The sequence below is a fragment of the Brassica napus genome, chromosome C6 (genome assembly GCF_020379485.1).
Source record: "Brassica napus cultivar Da-Ae chromosome C6, Da-Ae, whole genome shotgun sequence".
NCBI classification, from domain to species: domain Eukaryota; kingdom Viridiplantae; phylum Streptophyta; class Magnoliopsida; order Brassicales; family Brassicaceae; genus Brassica; species Brassica napus.
In genome coordinates, this window is record NC_063449.1 from 16,489,846 (window position 1) to 16,495,991 (window position 6,146).

At 30.9% G+C, this 6,146-nt stretch overlaps 1 long non-coding RNA gene across 1 annotated transcript; it reads left to right on the forward strand.

The window, feature by feature from the left end:
- The first annotated feature begins 3,478 nt into the window (after positions 1 to 3,478).
- LOC106425217 lies at positions 3,479 to 5,932 on the forward strand. The gene is made up of 7 exons (XR_007324983.1): positions 3,479 to 4,066; positions 4,143 to 4,232; positions 4,334 to 4,457; positions 4,583 to 5,091; positions 5,206 to 5,319; positions 5,393 to 5,488; positions 5,575 to 5,932. It is a non-coding gene; the product is annotated as an uncharacterized LOC106425217 (long non-coding RNA).
- Positions 5,933 to 6,146: the final 214 nt, after the last annotated feature.

A 6,146-nucleotide genomic window follows, 5' to 3' on the forward strand; every position in this document is an offset into this window, starting at 1 on the left:
TTAGTTTTTGTTTTAAGAGATTCAACTTGCGAAATACTCAATAATGATTTAATAATAAGTTACACATTACAAATTTTCTTAACGAGATACACACTTTCAATCGCACATTTTCTAATCGCACTTGTCATAATTGAAGACAAGATCTATTGCTTTAGTTTTAAGCTCATTATCACTTTTGACTTTTTGGTTCCACTCTTTCCGACCCTACTAGCTATACACATCAGATTTTATAGCTTCAAATTATTAATCCCACTATGACTCAACCAGTGTTCCTTATTCAAACAATGTTTAGAATATATATGCTCAAATTTTCATGGTTTTTTTTGTCGAAACGTAAAATTTATTTATCAACCAAAAAAAAAGTTTACAATATGAAAAAGCTTGTAAGAGCATCATTATTGTCGAATCCTTAATAATTGGTCCTTAAATAATTTTTTTTATCCGAATTAAAAAGAAAATTAAAAATGAACCAATCGCGGGTCGGCACATTTTAGTGGGATCCGCGAACAGTACAAGGAACCAAACCAAAATGTCTCTTAGTTAGAGACTTTTTTTCTCGGTTCGGGTGTTTTTGTGGGCTCCTCCTCTGAAAGACCAAACTGCAATAATGTTGCCCTAATGCCTGTAAAAAGCAATGACTAACAGAGGAAAAGCTCATCTAGAAAAACAGACAGAATAAACTAGCCGTAACAACCCATCCAACGTTTGCATCACACTACCGTAGTGTGATTTGTTCTTGGGACGCAGAGAAGAGATTCGATTGCGGATCATTTTATCAATGAACTGTGTAGTTTCAGCAGCTGTGCGATAGACGTTGTTATGCTTTCTGTTATTCCTCTCTCGCCACACTGTGGTTCTGATCGGTATTAACAGAGTAAAAAGGTAGGAAAAAAGTAGGTGGAAAATGGAGGAAAAGTAAAAACAAAACTCAGAGTAAAATTTTTCTCCTGGTTATTGTAGAGTAACAAATTGCTCTACTTTTTCTCTTTTTTGGCGTAAACAAGTTGAAAACAAATTTAACCTGATTGGACAAAAGTGGAGTAACTGAGCAGAAATATATTTTACTCTGTTATTTTTATCGCCAGTAGTGCTTTCCAGTCGTACTCTGTGTGTATCACTGCTTGGAAAGAGAGCTTAAGAAGGCAAGAGTCTATGGCATTTCAACGAGTCGTCGACATGAGTGTTTGAACGGATTTTTTTCTATAAACATCTATTCGCGTGATATTATTGAAGGGGCAATTTTTTTTTCTTTAAGAATATTTTTATAGCTTTTTCTTTAATAATATTTTTATCAAAAAAAATTTCATTAAAATACCATGTGTTTTACATTGTCTATTTTAGTGTGGTTATAAGTATAATATTTTATTAATATCTGTTATGATAGTTTTCAAAAAAATAAATAATATACTTTTATCAATTTACACAATATTCAAAATATATATATATATATAAAATTAAACTATTCTCTTGTCATTATTACCATTTAACTATTATTGTGCACTACTTATTTTATATCAACTATACTTGTTATGTATAAAACATTTTTCTCATACAAATTGTATTTAAACTATTCATCCACATCTAATATATGTGTTATGTACCATCTAATCTATTGTTAGTCAAACCCAAAGAGATTATGAGTAGATAATTTTTTGATTAAAGAAGAGAAAATAGGAACATTACATTATAAACTTAAAATAATTGTTCCTTGTGTTTAAAAAGTAGGCTGACTTTCAAAACAGTTATTTCCCATATCCATCATGAGTTTGTTCGAGTATAACTTTTTTACATCGTTTGTGATTCACAATGGTAGACATTGGTTGATCAGTCAGTGTAAATAGCTTTAAATGAGACAAATACAGGTATGTGATCAGCAATGCCAGATTATGGGTAAACCAAATAAAACATTCACTTTAATTTCTAAATTTTAAAGAATTATTATAAAAGTTTACCTCCCATGCTACGCATGGATCAGTTTCATTATCTTTCAAATTATATGATCATAAAATTGCAATGACTCAAAATAAGGTAAAGCCGCTGGAAACAGTAAAACAACTTTTATGTTAAAAAAAAAAGGAACGTGGAAGCCTTGTTGGTCCAGTGGTTTGACTAAAAGTTCATTAATGCTTCTACACCAGGATGTTCGGGTTTCGATTCCCTGAGAATGTGAAATTATGCAAATTAATAGAGAAAAGGCTTACAAGAGATCTGCGGCATGGCGCAAGGAGTACCTTCAAGCGTGGATCTGATAAGGCGGCTCAGGTGATGCAGTTACACGTGAATCCTCATAAGGCATGTCAAATTGTCGGCTGTAGAATCGTCTGTAATATTTTTCATAGTTTGTAATAGCATAATATCCAACGTTAAAAACAAAAGGAATGAATACATCATACATGTTTGCATTGTTGTTTTTGATAAGCTAAAACTCAATAAAAAGATAAAATCCCAATAGAAAAAAAAATCATTTTACCAGGAAGACTAAATCAATGAAAATTCAAATATTTAGTTTCACGCTAGCAAATAAGCATAATAGTAGAAACTATCTTATCTTAATATCTTATTATACTAGTGTTTCAAAAAAAATATATATATCCCCTATATATTATTTGAGAAGCATTACAACTTCTTTTTGTAGCCACATGTCATCACTATGATTATTCTTAGAATCATTAGAGAAGTATGTTGCTCCATCTAATTATATAATAAACTTTTTATTAAACTAACAATAAATTCATCATTAATGTACTTTATTATTTACTTAAATAAAATTTACGGAATTGCCTAATGTGGCTAAAGTATATATGACAATTAATGATTTTGAATAATAAAGATTTGATAAAAAAATAGTGTATTTTCTATCATATTTGTTTAATTTTAAACTATTAAATAAATTAAACAACCACAATAACCATATAATAAAAATTTAGATTTTTATGTATATGTTATATTTTGAATTTTTACAAACGGCTATAAATTACTAAAACTGTTAAGAGTCTCACATTCAAATTTTATGATCCATGGTTTAAAAAATTTGTTATGACAAAATACAAATGATTACAAAAATTATATAAGTAAAAAGTCTAATTTAATTAATTATTAAGATTAATATATATATATTTTTTAAAACAAACTATAAACCATATAAAATACAATATTTTAGTTTCAAAATTTACTTTGAACAATTTTTTTGATAAAAGTTTTGAACGATCATTGACAACTTATTTTTTTTTTAATTATAAATTACTAAAACTATTAATCCCACAATGAAAATTTTGTTATGAGTAATTTAAATTTTTTTCTATAAATGACATAAATGATCGAAAAAACTATATGAGTAGAAATCATCATTTAATAGATATTAATATTAAAAATATACTAAAATATATTATCTATGTTAGTATCATTTAAATTTAATTACATATCCTATCAAATATAAAAAAATATTTTTTGGATTAATAAAATTAATTTATATGTTCGCACCAATTTAATTATATATTTAATAGTTACTGAACTTTAATTATTTAATATATATTAATTATTTCATAATATGTAAAAATATTTAATACATAAAATAATTTTTTTATATAATGTTGATCCCGCGCAAGGCGTAGATCTTAACCTAGTTATCTTATTATACTAGCAAATAAGCATAATAGTAGAAAGTATCTTATTTTATTATCTTATTATATAAAAGAAGATTTGATCTCTCTGTAGAGAGACACCGAGGATGCCACATAAAAAAGTCTAGTTATTTCGTGCTGACACGTGTCCAATTAAATGAAACGCTCCATTTCATTTATTAAGGTTTGTTATTTGTATGGCCTTTTGAATATTCACGGTGTCTGTGTTAGACTTTGCTGTTTAATGTTCACACTCGGCGGATTTGATGTGGTTCAATGCAATCAGAACTTCAGACTTTCGGAGTCCATTTTGACTATTCGGTTCAATGTCTTAACAAACTTTGATGCGTTAACCGCACCAATTTCTCCAATTCTTGAAGAGCTTTTCAGGTTCCGTGATCTTGATTCCCTTCTTGGCCTGGCCAACACCAAAACACAACTTCCTGGTATATCCTCTTATTAGATTTTTGACTCAGACTTATCATTGTAACCAACATATTTAGGCTGTTGAACACATCCCAGATGTTATTGGTGAGCTAGCTGCTGTGAAGATTACAGTGAGTGACATTCCCCAAGGAAATGAACGAATCATGGCAACCATCAAATCGATAAGTTATTCACTGCATCATATAAAGCCACCCAATTACTTTAACTCATAGGACTTTAACGTTTCAATAAAAGTTTCTAATAAATTTATGTTTACCCCGGCGCAGTGACGTGTCTGTGACTCTGAGCCTGTTTGAGTCACAAGCTGTAACGTTTCACAACAAGCTTGAAGGCTTTGGGGGTGATCCGAGAGTTTTGTCACATCTAGAATAAATCCTAGGATTGTAGGAGGTATAGTTCTTGCTCAAATTTTGAATCGACAATGTCTGCGTCTCACTGTTACAATTTCTCCTGCTTTTGGTTAAATGTGTCAACCTAAATGTTTTTGGAGCAACCATGTATTATTTTCTTGCTAGGCCGTATGCTCTTAAAGGCCACGTCAGAGACTCATGCAGGGGAGTTTTTTTTAACGAGAAAGTGTCTGATGATTCCTACGTTACTACATCCACCTTCGGTTTGTTGTGATACTGATACATAAGGCCCTCTCACGTGATATTTCACATCGATGTAGGCTGGCTTCTAGACATAGTTGGAACAACCCTGCATCTTCTTTGCTGAGGGGATACACCAAGGTTGAACCACTGAGCATATCTGAGCTCACTAAGTTCATTCTCACAGCCAAGCCTCAGGTTGTACAGCATTCTGATTTGTTTTAAGTACTGAAAGCTTATACTCAGTATGTGATTCTCATGAGTTTGTATTGTACGGAAATTGAATTTGTATGTACTGGAAAGGTGACTGGAATCAAGATGGAAAGAGGATGGTGTTATGTCTCCTGCTTCATGTGCACGAGGAGGCTCCAACGAACTGTCTCCTCATTCACTTGCGTGTCCCGCAATAACACTAAAGCTATTGGTGTGCTCAGGTATATTGGACAATTTGGCTTTAAAATTGGTTTTCCAACAAAAAAAACAAAAAACAAATAGAGACCCCACATACGGATTTTGCTTTGGCTTTGGCTTTTAATTATGATATCCAGGTACCGTGTGGAAATGAGCATAGCTGATGACACGACGAGGGTCTATTTGTTGGTTTTGATGGTGAGATGACAAAACTCCATAACATGCGAGCCTACGAAGCTGGTCATCTCATGGTACATAACTACCACACTACATAGAATCGTCCACCATATTCCTCAGTTATGTTTTACTTACTTGGAACTATAGCTTTCTTCACATAGACTGGACCGGGAGTAAACCCAGAGGAGTCTCGGGCACCTCCTTTTATACAAGGAGATATTCAAGGATCCACAAGACCAAAAAGTTAACACTAACGTCTTTTACAAATTTTACTTTGCTCAACCTGCTTTTTTAAAAAAAAAACACTAACTAGACAACATTCGTTACAGGGCAACGTCTCCACTTTTGAAGAAATTACTCAGTCATGACCACGGTTTCGTATTTGCAGAAAATGAGAATTTTAATTACCGAAAACGTTCTCTTTTATACCCCAATTATTATGGACACACATACATTTGGTTATTTGATTAAACAATAACAATCTACTTTCGTTAAGACATTTGATGCTATATTTGTTGTGTCAGAACCAAAATTGGCGTCCAAATTTAATTTTCTAAATACGACTACAATGCAAACATACCAATAAAACACATATACTGGTGTAGACATCACATGACCAACAAGTTAAAAATATCACACTGCCAAACAAATGAACATACCAAATTTCATTAAAGAAAATATATATCTTAAACAATAAACAAAAAATTACATTCCTTGCATAGTCTTAAACAATAAACAAAAAAAATGACAAGATATAAGAGTATAAAGCAAATGATATAAAGAAAACAAAAGATCAACATATATATATGTGTATATGAGTATATACATATATGGATATATATATATATATATATATATATATATATATATATATATATATATATATATATATTACCAAATT